The sequence below is a fragment of the Euprymna scolopes genome, chromosome 8 (genome assembly GCF_053919585.1).
Source record: "Euprymna scolopes isolate OS-2025 chromosome 8, ASM5391958v1, whole genome shotgun sequence".
In the NCBI taxonomy this organism is placed as follows: domain Eukaryota; kingdom Metazoa; phylum Mollusca; class Cephalopoda; order Sepiida; family Sepiolidae; genus Euprymna; species Euprymna scolopes.
In genome coordinates, this window is record NC_136489.1 from 42,030,351 (window position 1) to 42,044,605 (window position 14,255).

Sequence of the window (14,255 nt, forward strand, 5' to 3'; positions counted from 1 at the left end):
TATTTAAATTGTCAAATAGGAAGTCATTTGTTACATTAAAATTCTTAGCAAATCTACAGTGTGATTATAAAATAACTCCCTATTATTAAATGTTTGTAATTACTGAAATATAATCCTTACAAGAAATTAATATAAGAAAATATACAGCATGATGAGGTATTATTTAAAATTCAATATGAGTGCCAATATTCAACACTAGCTTTTCAAAATGCCTGGTAACCGCATCAACTGATTTCAACCCCCCACCTCACCCCCACTATTAACACTTATCAAGGTGAAAAACTCATTTGAAGATTAGGGTTAACGAGATAGATAGATTGACAGATCAATAGTGATGAGGGGATTTAAAACCTCCACATATCACCAACTCAAAACAGAAATCTGATGTAAGATTTTATCTTATTAATCTAATAGATTTTTAAGCCCATTGAAGGCATGCAAAAGTTATAGCCTGTTGACTTAAAATGCCAAATTGATGGTTGAATATATTTAAATTTGTGCTCATTTTTGCATTAAATACTAATTCTTATGAATCCCTAACTGTTCATCAAACAGATACCATAATACTCAGTTTGTTACACCTTATCATAATCAAGTCGATACAAAATTAACTCCATCGATTCAGTAGTTTTCAGGAATACTTCAAGAATAACTGTGGAATTGTAGCAATTAATTCCTATTTGTGCATCGAACAGATACCAGAATACTAATTCCCTACCCCTTATCATAACAAAGATCTATACACAATTTTATCCAGATCAACCCAATAGTTTCTGAGAAAAAGTGAAACAGATAGATAAAGAGAAATATAATTCAGATACAGTATTAAAACGATAAACAAATTTTCAGTTTAATGTGGTAAAATAACTATCAAAATATGTAAAATTTAAATATCAAATATGCAAAATTCCATATTATAAATCCATTGCGTTTTATGGCTCTTTCAACATATATTAAAACCGTGAAAGATTTACAAAAAAAAAAAAATGATTAACCTGCTTCAACAGAAAATGAGTTTCATTTAATTCCTATACAACTACAAATGAAAATAAAGTCCAGATATTTTAGGATGAATTTGGCAAACATAGCTAATTGAATCCTTTTCCCGTAAAATTATATAGCGTAACTAAACGCTTCTATGAAGAAAATGGCGGTTGTAATGTCATAGGTTTGCCAGCTCTGCTGATCTAAACGTTTAACAACAGATTTCAATTTTTTTTTTTTTTAATTATAAATGATAAGCATTTTAGCTCCATTGATGTTTTTTTTTTTTTTACTACATTTCTAAATTTCTAGAGAGTTAATCTTTAGAAATATGAATATTTTTTAATAATATTTGTTATTGTAATAAGTTTACCTTTAGAAAACATTTATTAAAAAACGTTGTTTTTTTTTTGTAATTATCATTTTAATGTTGTTTTTTTTATTTTTCTTAAAGTTTTATGATTTATAAAATCTAAACAAAACTAAATTATCATTACATTTTATGTATAATTAAAAAGATAAGGAGTAAAGTTACACAGAAACTTTATTACATTATCAATCCAATAAGAGTTAAAGGGAAAAAGAGAGAAACCACTTTAAGCTAGTGCATTTTGAAGCTAAATGCCTCTTACCAGAATAGAAGAAAAAGCTGGCATTATACAAAAATAAGAGTAAAAAGACAATACCGACTTCAAATAGATTTAGATTAAAAATGAAAAATTGGAAAAACTAGAAAAATGCAAAAGTTGGGGAGGAGGTGATATGATCGAAAAAAGAAATAGAGTTTGAAAAGAGTTGAAAAGGAGAAGAAAGGATAGAAATTATAGGGGACTAAAACAAAGGAGAATATTAATCCAAAAAAAAGCAAAAAAAAAAAAATGAAAAAAATATAAGTAAACCTACTCATGTTCATATAGATTTAATTGAAAAGAATACTCTGAAATAAAATGGATATATAAGTTTTCCTTTAGAAAACATTTATTAAAAGAGCGTTTATTTTTTTAATTATCATTATAATTTTTTTTTGTATTTTTTTAAATTTTTCTAGGATTTATAAAATCCAAACAAAACAAAATTTTATATATATATATATATATATATATATATATATATATATATATAAAAGGAATAAACAAAGTTATATGCTCATCAACGTGTTGTCTCCATTGTAAGACTTCTTCTGGATGAATAATACAATACAGACGAAACGTTGATGAACATATAACTTGGTTTGTTCCTTTTTATCTCTATCTCGTCAGAATATTATTTCCATTATTCTCATCATATATATATATATATATATATATATAATGGAAATAATATTCCAACGAAATAAAGAAATAAAAAAGAATCAAACCAAGCTTTGCGGGTATCAACCTTTCGTCTTTATTTCGAGACTTCCTCCGAATTAATGAAATTAAGAAAACAAAACACCAGTACAAATATTTGAAGATTATATATGTATATGTGTGTGTGTATGTGTGTGTGTGTATTAGTCTGTTATTATGTTTCAGTGGAATCTCAATTCAAAGAGACCACTTCATCAGACGAAAAAGAGGGTGATATTGGTCTGATGAAAAGTGGTCTCTTTGAATTGGAATACCACTGAAACATCTGTGCACATATGTAACTAATAATGTTTGTATAATAAACAGACTATATACCTGATCTGTCCTCCAGTGTCAGAATAATCACTCGGGTTTCATTGGATTTACATCTAGGAAGCATATCTATACAACCATGGGTCGATGGGTAGAACTGTCGGATATCAACACGATGGTTGTAGGTTCAATCCCCGACTAGGGAAATTGATAAATTAAGTTCAGGTGTATTATTAACATGAGCTAAAAATCAATATTTCTTCAAAAGTGCTCAATACGAGTGTAGAACTTTTATACAAATAAAATTATATAAACATTCTAAAAAGTCTACATGAACCAATCAATGTTTCAACATTTTGATGTTTCGTCAGGACTCCAAGTGAATGTTATAGACAGAAACTGTTCTGACTGTAAAATTCACTTGGAGTCCAGACAAAACATGAAAATCTTGAAACATTTACACTCTTTACAATGTGTGTGTATATATATATATATATATATATATATATATATATATATATATATATATATAATAGTGATGAGTTACACTCCAATGACCAAGAAAGAGAATCAGTCCACAATCATGATTTTTGTATAAATTCTTTTTAATTAATTTTTTTCTAATTATTTTACTTATAGACGAATGCCTGTATATTTTTCATCAGTGCCCAATATGTGTGTCGCTACAATTATGGAAGATATAAACTATTGCAACTCATCAGAGGCAAATAGATATTATTACAAATTGCACGAAATAGACAAAACAATAACTATGAAGTAAATCCAAAGATGGAAAACCGGAAAAACTTGGAAAAAAAAAATTACTAAAAACGTTATTTATGCATAGAAAAGACCCCCATTTATGGAAATTAAGTTATGCAAGTAGCTTCCGTATTTCATCCCCATAGAAAATCGTCAGGCTAAAATGCATGGAATCTGTGTTACCATATGTTATAATATATGCACATAGTGTTTAATCTAGCTAACTAACCAATCATTGTTATTCTCTTCTATAAGTTAGTGTTTCCTTTAGCCAAGGATAACGCTTATCTCAACAAAATTTTGGTTGACTTTTACTTCTTCTTTTATTCTGCTTTGTATAAGGTTGACACACACATTTTTGTGAACGTGTTGAATTAATAGATGACCTGATCATCCATCCGTGCTTATAGTACTTTTTCTATTTTAAGAGTTGGTTTAGTTTAGTTTTTTTTAGTTAATTTTTCTTATATATTGCTATCCTAAACTGAAGTTTATTCTCTGTATACAGTTGTTTACTATTTCTATACTTTAATATGTTTTAGACATCTTTAAAGTTTAGAATTTAAAATTTTTCATTCAGACATAATCTATACAGGTTGTCTAAATCTCTGCATATACTGGCCTCTCATACTATTTTCCACTGGTAAATGTCTGCTTTCTTTGAGCTTTCAGTAATGGATCACTAGTTCTCATTCAGTATTTTTTGTTACTAAATGTGCTTTTAAAATTTAAGAGATCATATCCAAGTAGTACTTCTTGTTATTCAGGCTTTCTTTGACAAATATGGCTTAGTAAATAATACTTTTGGTTAGACATTTATTCTGTGACAAAGTGCACAAGTTCTACAGTTACAGCTTTTTTCTTCATTATTAACTTTCTTATTTTTATTTGGGTCATTATTTCTTTCTATTTTCATTTTGGGTGATTATTTTTTTTCTAATCTTTATTTTGGGTGATTATTTCTTTCTTATTTTTATTTGGGTGATTATTTCTTTCTTATTTTTATTTGGGTGATTACTATTAGGGTTTCGGTTATTACTATTTCTCGTGGTTGTACTTTTGTCCTTCTCAGTGTTATTTTTATTGTTGTTATATTAGTCACTTTTTTATGCATTTTGTAATTATTTTTTTCTCTATTACTCTCATTTAATATTTTGTTATTGTGTGCTTTAATTATTGTTTCTACGTTTTCACAGGTATTTATAGAACATCTTAAAGGTATATATAATTTTATTTAGAAATATTTACATATGGAGCACTTTGAAAACAAAGACACCATAAATAAACCTAGCATTGAAAGTAAGGCAGATGTATCTGGAAAAAATTAAAATAAAAGGTATGTATTTACTTGATAAGCAAATTAATATGGGTTAAAGATAGAAATAAAATAGAATAAAATTATAAATCTGAATTTGATTTAAATATAATATTATAATAATATATTTCTAATAAAATATATATATACACACACACATAAATACATATTGCTCTTTATGATAGAGGCGCGAATGACTCATATGGTTTTCTGTATTTGTCAAGATGAATAGCTGCTTCAACATGTAAACACAATGTTAATTCTATATTTTCAACATATATTTATCCAGTGTATTGTATTATATTGATTATATTCAGCATTTTACCAGTTCAGTTTACTGTTTTATGGTTATTTAATGCTGAAACGCAATACTTATCATAAACGTTTTATTATGTACTAGATATCCCTGCCTGGCATTGCCCTGTAGTCTTTTTACTTCCAGTTTTATTTCGTTCATTAACTTGTCTGTTTCTTTCAATTTCTTGTAGTAATAAAATATTTACAATTTTAGAAAAAAATAATTTCATTAAGGCACTCTCAATCTCTATCATTGTATTACTTTGATTATTTGGACTACTGTTCTTATCTTGAGTGTTATTTTCATAACGTTTTAAGGAACCGTGGCATAGTGAATAAGCGATACAATCGGTGCGAGGTGATATTAAAAATACAATTGCGAATTACTTACGATTTCTACCCAGCCATGGCTGCCGGAACGAGCACATGCTAACAAGGTAGATTAAATAAAGAGTTCTGTTTGAAATTCCATGCAGATTCTCAGAGTTCAGCAAAAAGATCCATAAGTTCGACAAGATACGCCTGAAGAAGGTTGGAGGCTACATTGGCTGATACGTTGTTAAAATAACACTCAAAATGAGAATAGTAATCCAAATAATACAAATACAAATTATCGATCTTGATCTCAAAAATTCAGAAACATATCTATCATTGTATGTTATCTAAGCCATCCCTGTCTTTATTTTAAACAGTATCCATCACTCTTGCGTCTGTCTGTCTCTCTCTATATTTCTCTCTCTCTCTCTCTCTCTCTCTCTCTCTCTCTCTCTCTCTCTCTCTGTTAGTTAATAAGAAAGAATTAAAAGCTTATAAACAAAAGGGAATATCATCACAAACCATAATACTATTTAACCTGCAGCTTTAGACAGAAGAGGAGGATATGTAGCAAACAAAAATAGAGCAATTTCTCCTTTAGCTGTTCTATTTATTTTTCATTTTTGTATTAACTAATGAGAATTTCTTGGAAAGAAACTCCGTTCATGAAAATTCTATTTGCTGTTAGTTTTAGGAGGAAGGAAGGCAAGTTCTTACTTTGAATGTCATACAAGGAGGAAACAGATATTAGAGATGTCCCTATTTACTCGCCTCCCCACGAAAACGCAAGATCGGTTTTTATATAATTAAGACAAACACCTTGGTATAATTAACAAAAAGTCTTTTTATCAAAAGTATGTTAGAGAAGAACACGTCATAATTCTGGGAGCCATGGCTGTCACAAATCGCTGCCCACAACGTTTCAGATGTAACAGTATTTATTGTCTCTGGGTTAGTCTATTAATTCCTCAAATATGTAGATCAGCTTAACCCCCCCCCCCAATAACAGACAACAAAATAGAAGAATTAAAAAGCATATTTTTCCTTTTAAAACGTCTCTCCCGCTTTATCCTCTCCCTCTTTCTTTCCTTTATCTCTATCTTCTTCCTCACTTTCTTTGGTAACTGGAAAAAATCGTTGATGAATTACTACATAATAATATCAAAAATTTGTTCTAAATGTCGACCCCCCCCCCCTCTTACTAATTCTCTTTCTCTTGAGACCTAAAAGAATAAAAATCAAAAAAAAATTACATATCTTACCGGAGGTAATGGTGAATATATATATATATATATATATATATATATATATATATATATATATATATATATATATATATATATATTTATTCAAGCAAATATTATTAAATGCAGCGAAGACACTTTGCTTTATGATTGTTTTTCTTAATTTTTCGATTTTCCGTATAATCTTTTTTTGTATCAAAAGCAAAAATATTAATAAAAGTTCAACAGTCGTTGCTGTCACGAGCGCTTTCGATTCATCTACAAATCATCATCAGGTAAAAGTTCGAAGGAGCGAAAATGAGAATTAAAAATGAAAATTAAAATATACAGTAAACGGCAATAAGTTAAAATATATAGGGTCGATGAAAGATTGATTAAAAAATCAACTCTATATATTTTAACTTATCGCCGTTTACTGTATATTTTAGTTTTCACTTTTCTCATTTTCGCTCCTTCGGACTTTTACTTCAATACCTGATGATGATTCATGGACAAATCGAAAGGGCTTGTGACAGCAATAGCTATGGAACTTTTATGAATATTTTGGATTTTAATACAAAAAAGATTATACAGAAAATCGAAAAATTAAAATAAAAGAGTGCCACCATTGCATTTAATAATATTTGCTTGAATGAAAAAATGCTGCCTAAATATACCTATGTATGTATATATATATATATATATATATATATATATATATATATATATATCTTTGTGAACGAGTTTTGTGTAATTTTTACTTTTAATTAGACAAACATACAGACAAGCAAATATAATAGACTAGCAGAGCTACCCGGCATTGCTTAGGCAAAAGTATAACATATTTATATTAAAACTTCTATATATCTACCTCTCTCTATCCCTCTCTTCCGTTTTTCCTTCCCTCTCCCCAAACCCTTCCTTCTCCACTGCCCAGTCCATTCCTCTTTCTACACACACACACACACACACACACACACATATATATATATATATACATACACACACATAAAAACTCTTCTTTACATAATAGATTCCTCATGGATTAGTTGCCATTTTATTTCCAAACTAGGAGGGAAGGGTGCACCAGGCATTGCCCTGTCGTAAAATAAGGTATGAATATATTTTAATTCATGCAGATTTCGTATTTATTATTACAGAGACAATTCTCTACTGAATATATTTATATATATATATATATATATATATATATATATATATATATATATATATATATGAAATAAGAATTACAATTAAGTTTACAAAGATAATCCAAAATAGCAAACTTAAAATATATTATAAATATTAAAGACTTAATATTTATAAAGTAATCCTAACCAGATGTAAAAGCTCAATAAAATTAAATAGGAATATATATAGTACTGATTTCAAAAGTTTATAAAAAAATGACTTGGGTGGCATCAGTTAGAATCAAAACCAAAACATTTAGAACTCCAAACGTGTTCCCTACCGTTTGAGCTATCAAGAAATAGATATGAAAGACTTAAAATTATACCACTTCAAGCTATTTTTGAATTTAGGCATGTGCACAAGTAGGTGTATCAGAATTTGGGGGGAATTTTTGACACCCCTAACACAAAACTGCGAATAAGATATAAAAAAAACTTGTACTTTCTCTTTTTAAAGTGGGTTGTTTATTTTCTTTATGGAATATACTTCCAAAATAAACTATTAAAGTTGTTTAAAAAATAATAGAAATATTTTTTATTTAAAAAAAAAACAGTGTTTACAAAGTGCTGGCGTGCCTTCATGCAGCCATTTCTTTTACGTAATGAAATCAATTGAATTTTACGAGTTAAATTTTTTTCAATTTAAAAAAAAAAAAATCTATCAATTTTTCTATTGGTTCAATTTTTACGATATTTTCAGGGTCAATGTGAAATTTTATGCTCTTTCCAATAAACCAAATATAATATTTTAGACAAACGTTTTTGTTAAATTCACCCCCCCCTCATTTTGAAATGTCTATTAAAATTTAAATAATTAATTTACGCACCAAAGTTTTATATATCACAAATTGAAGATAAAAGATCAATAAATCAAATATTCTAATTTAAAACAAAAAAAAGTGTTTTATTGAAATTTACCTGTAAAGTCCAAAGTGTAAAACCTTTTTTTTTAAAACCACATTGATTTTTTTTTTTTTAAGCGGAAGCTTATGTTATGCTTAGATTGTCAAGTTAATATTGGATGCTGAAAACAATTTTTTCTATTTCATTCAATGTTTTCTTTTTTAGATATTTTTTTTTAATTCCCTCAATAAAGAATTAAAATATATTAAATCAAAAATTCATATATTTCTTGAAGAAAATTTAAAAAAAAAATGGAAACTTTTAGTAATAGCATTAAGTAAAAACCTCGTGCCCAGACAGTTTTTCTTTTCTTGTGGCCACCATGTTATTGGAATGAATAAATGGACACTATATTCTTTTTCCCCTCAAAATTTCCTTTCCGACAGTATATAACATGTCATGTTTGAACAAGGGAATGTAGGGAAAATTGGTCATTTATAGGTAAAAATAGCACTTTTGGGGCGGAACGCTTGTTTTTTGGAATTTTTTAAAAAGAGATACTCCATCTAAAATACTACTTGAAGTATAGAGGTATATTATATAGGTGGTTTTTTGGCATCTTCTATTTATGAGTAATGATGAATAACTCATTAATTGGCCAAAAATTCAAGCAACATGGAGTCACGTATGCATTTACTTTACTGGTTGGTAGGGAACATTTTGCACAAAAATTTCAATTTATGTCTTGATCTTTCTCATTGGGTACTGGAAAATGCCCCTAACATGATTTCTCATTAATTTATCTAATTTGGATTGGAACTCAGTCATTTTTTTTCATTGCTCACTGGGTGCAATCTGTGTTGGCCATTAAAATTCTGTCAACCAGTCACAAAAAGTAAGGACCTCAGAATTAATGCATTTACATTGATTTTGTGAGAATGGCTAATACCTAAAATTGAAGGCACTATGAAAGGCTTCTTCATACCAGTTGGTCAGGTTTTTTTTATGAGGCCTTCTCCTGCAAGGCCAGTTGATTCGTTTTCCGTCCACCCGTCACAAAAAGTCAGGATTTTTCGAAACTGGAAAAAGTGGGATTTAAATGGATATCCATGTGAGATAAGCCCATCCCTTGTCTTTCTGTCACAAAATATCATACCCTGCCCCTGAATTGGATGGATGGATCAAAGTTATGGGGCAAAAAATGTCATTTCGGGGCATTTTTTTTTTTTTTTTTACTTCTTTTGACCGCCTGGGGGGCTAACGAGATTTTTTTTTTAAAGTGCAAAGTGTTGTGTGTAAATACCATGAGAATTGCTGACTTTGTTTGAAATTTGATGGATCTTCAGTGTTTGGGGTAGATAATATTTCTTTATGGTATTGTTGGCACGATATTGTTCCGCTTCCTTCACAGTTACCTCATAAAATGTTCGATTCATCGTTGGCCCTTCTTCTTTGGAACGATCTTTCACTGTAAGAGCTTTAAGTGAAAAATTGAACAACTCCTTGCAGTCCCGTATGGTGGCGTCTCCACTGACAACGGCTCCCAGGCAGTACGATTTCACAACTCCTCCTAATCCATCACTCTTACTTTTTCCATGAGCTGTCTCGAAGTACACCCGGGTTTCTTTGATGGTTCGATTCACAAACAATCTTGCTGCTCCCTTGCATTTAAATTGACTCCCACAACCATCGGTGAATTCAATGTCTTCTTTGATATGGATTGACTTCTCTGCATAAAAATCAATTATCTTCTGGTTGCAGAGTTCCACGAACCATGGGTCTTTTTTCTTATCTTCACTGTAGAAGACAAAATGGTCCTCTCTGATGTTTCCATCCACCATACGAAGCACGACAACGGGGTACACGGTGACTGTATTCTGCTGCCAGTGAATACTCATAATTTCCTCAAGCAACAAACGTGTAGTTTTGAGAAAAGTCCATGACTTTCAGTACTCCTGGTTTCATTAAGTACGCAACTGCATCGTCGTAAACATCTTTCAGGTGCTGGACATTAAAACGATGGCATGGGAAATCTTTCAGTTGCTTCAACAGAAGTTGAAGAAGCTCATCAAATGTCAAATTCTTATCCACTAGTGCTAGTTTGTTCTTCTCTTTGCTTTTATGTTGGTAGACCACCTTTTCAAACTGTTGTATTTTGATAGTGTGCTTCAAATCAACACATTTCACATTTTTCCTTGCACAATCCAAGCTGCATTTGAGATTATCTGTAAACAAAACACGCAACTTGTCAAAATGTTTGCATACATTACAGCGACCGAGGATGCATGTGATCGATTTCTCACATAAAAGATACTCCATCATTTTCTCGTTTGACCAAACTTCAGTATCCAGCTTGTTCAGCTGCAGCATTCTGACAAACCCCCTTCGAATATAATCAATATTCTGATGATATGAGCATGCACATACAAATCTTTGAAGAAATCTCTTCAGCTTCACGTTACATGGTCGAAGATTCTCAAATGATCGCCGACTGAGTTTAATGTCAGGATTTTCTTCACAAAACTTATGGTAAGCATGGACCAATGACAGCTCCATGACATGGATGGGAACTTTCTCAACATTACCATTTTGATTCTTCATCTTCAGTGTTTTGTTTTTATATGGAAGTACTCTGGATATGTTGTCTCTTTCATAGGATTCTTTAATAGCGAGCTTAACTTTTTCTGTTATCTTGGGTCTTGTGGTCATCTTCTTTCCTGTATCAGAGAGCATTTCTTCAAGGTTCCATTTTTTGCCTTCTTATATGTGTGGTAAGATGCTCCTAACTTACGAACTTTCTTTTTGGACAACTATCTTCAAGTGTTGTGAGAAGGGCTCTCCTAACACAGTTGCTGATCGGATCTCGTTTCTTTTTTCAGTTTAGTGTACGTTTCCTCCACTGGTTTCAAATTTGGTGATGAACTGGATGATGTTGCTTCCAGTGCTTGCTTTACACCTTGAAGTCAATGCGCTCTTCACGCTCTAGCAAAGACAGTTGTTCTCCAAGCCGTTTTTTTCTTTTCTTCAGTGGCGACCTCAGTGGTGTTTTCTTGAAATTTACCTTGACTTTCATTGATGCGCGGTGTTTCCTTGTGAGTTCTGTGGATACGTCAGACTTCTCAACTTCCAGCTTCTTCCTTGCCTTGTCTTTCTATCGTACTCCATACCTTTTTTGTTTTGTCATATTTTTTCTTTAATTTTCCTTCTGCTTTTGCCACATTTGTCTCAATTTTTCTTCATTGCTCTCCCTCAATTCTTTGATTTTTTTCTTTTTCTTTTTCGTATTCGCGTTTTTTGACTTCGGGATTGAGATGTGATTTTCTTTTTCGCTCTGCTGCAGACATGGGTTTTGCCTTCTTTGGACGTCCCATCTTCGGTTTCTCATCTTTCTCATCACCTACAGCTTCCTGCTGCACAGTGGCCTTCCTTATCATTTTTCTTGTTTCCATTTTACACTTTTCTCAAAAATAACAGAAATCGACGTTGACAAATGAACTTTGAAATTGTCCACCCATCACAAAAACTGATTTTGATTGTTCTATTTTTCTTCAACATGCCATTATAGTAGATTACTCACTTGTCAATGATAATTCTAGTTTCTTGTATCATCTGCAATTTTTCTAACATGACAGAAGTTTTTGTGGCTGATTAAATTCCTCCTTAAGTCATGACAAATATTATCTGAGAATACCCTTTATATCAAATTGTGCCATGCTATTTGAACAAAAAGAGGCATTATGTCTTTAAATATTGTGTCAATTACTAATTTTTGCTGGTTGAAGTTTTCTTTCTATTTCAATTCTCATTACTATAACTATAAAGAATGAAAATTTGATTCTCAGACTTTTTGTGACTGGTGGACGGAAATACAGCATGTTCAAAAAATCAAAATTTTTTTACCTTTAGTCTATGGTAGCTATACCAATGGACTTTTCTCACTTCCTGACATCCTGTAGCTGAATAATTATGATTGGCAAGGAATGAAAATCATTTTCAGAGAAATTAGAGGAAAAATTTGGTCATAATATTAAAAAAACATAAAAAATTGTACCCCGAAAATACATATTTTTCGAGAAAAAACCCGAATACTTGTCCATTTTCAATGGAAAAATCCTAGCATTAAGCTAGTGGGAGGAATTGGAATACCTGATAGCAAATATGAGACAATTTTTTGTGCAGAATAGAACCTAAATAAGGAACTAAGATATGAGCGATTTTTTTACCCAATGGTCATAATGCAATTAACCGCCACGAGGAGCATATTAAAGGTTTTTGGTCCATTTTTGCAGGAAAGTAATCCTAAATGATAGGTCTAAATGGGAAACTAGGTCTTGAATGTAATAAATAACTTTAAAATTTGGCCAAAAAATCACTAAATGTCCCTTTTTGGGCACGAGGTTTTTACTATATGCTTAATCGGCTAAAATCCATGAATGAAGTGTTATTATTTTGCAAATATGCTAGCACATACTGACCACATTGTAGTTGAAATGAAATATGTCAAACATACAAAATGGAGATAAGGCTGCATGGCATAAATAATTATTTTTGTCACTTTGATGCTTCCGTATATAACAAATTGATGAACATCCGGTTTCGCTAATGGCAGATAAACAATTGTCGAAAAGACTCTTGGTTTAAAAATACTTTTATTTAAAAAATACATGGAATATAATATATAAATATGGACAAATTTTTATTTTTCGATTAAACCTTTTATGATTTTAAAATTTGGTCTTTGTTCATTTTATTGAAATAAAATTAGGGTTTGAAATTACATTTTCATATTGTTATAAGCTTGTAGACATGGAGAGTCTATTTAATCAAATGTTTGCAATGGCGACTTGCCCCAAAATTCTGATATACCTTGTGCACAAGTAATAGAAATATGTTGGCAAGTTGAAATGAACATTTTGCATTTTTGTATGTAATAACGGCATGCTTTCTGCAAATAAGAACACAAAAAAGGAAGGAAGGGGGAAAAAAAGTAATTAAAAAAAGGCAAACAGTCAGTCACATGCAACAACAGTCTCCAAGGATTCTCGTCCCGGTTCTCCCCGCGGCTTCCTTTTATATAGCCGACTGGTAAGATTTTGCACACGAGTTACAAGACTTTCCATTACTTTATGAGACCACCCATTTATAAAAGCTGTGGGCGCCCCCATCTTGATTCTTTCCTCCCTCCCCTCCCCAACAGCTCAACTCCACATGATATGTGGATCCTTTAATGGTATGCCACAATTTTCCCTACAATTTCAACTTGCTGGCATATTTCTGTACACATTATTTATCCATCCAAACAAAGATTTTACTTGTTAAACCATTCTTTGTGTATGATTACTATTACCTGTTAATTTCAGTATTATGTGACCAGTAGTTGAAGGGTTTATCTGTTAAATCCTTACACACACATACATCTGTTTTATTTATATAGATTAGTGTAGAATAACATTGATAAAGCGCCTCCCCCTACCCTGACAAAATCTGACCCAGTTGATCCTCAAAGAATAAATAATTGTTTTTCTAAATTTTATTTCTCAAGGGCAAACCTGATCAAGAATATAACAACATTGTGGGTCTTTGTTTTGTATTTTTGACATTTAGCTGGATATAAAAACGCACATACAACTACAATTTATATAATAGACTGGCAGGCCTACTCAGCATTGCTCGAAGCAAAAGTGTAATATAACTTCTATCCTTCAATTTTTCCATATCCCCAATC

At 30.9% G+C, this 14,255-nt stretch overlaps 1 protein-coding gene and 1 long non-coding RNA gene across 3 annotated transcripts in view; one reads left to right on the forward strand and one right to left on the reverse strand.

Annotated features, from left to right (window-relative positions):
- Positions 1–14,255, reverse strand: part of LOC145283525 (exonuclease 3'-5' domain-containing protein 2-like) — a 319,857-nt gene that overhangs the window by 235,825 nt on the left and 69,777 nt on the right. The gene's annotated exons all lie outside the window — the stretch shown is intronic.
- Positions 1–14,255, forward strand: part of LOC145283526 (uncharacterized) — a 169,325-nt gene that overhangs the window by 1,456 nt on the left and 153,614 nt on the right. The gene's annotated exons all lie outside the window — the stretch shown is intronic.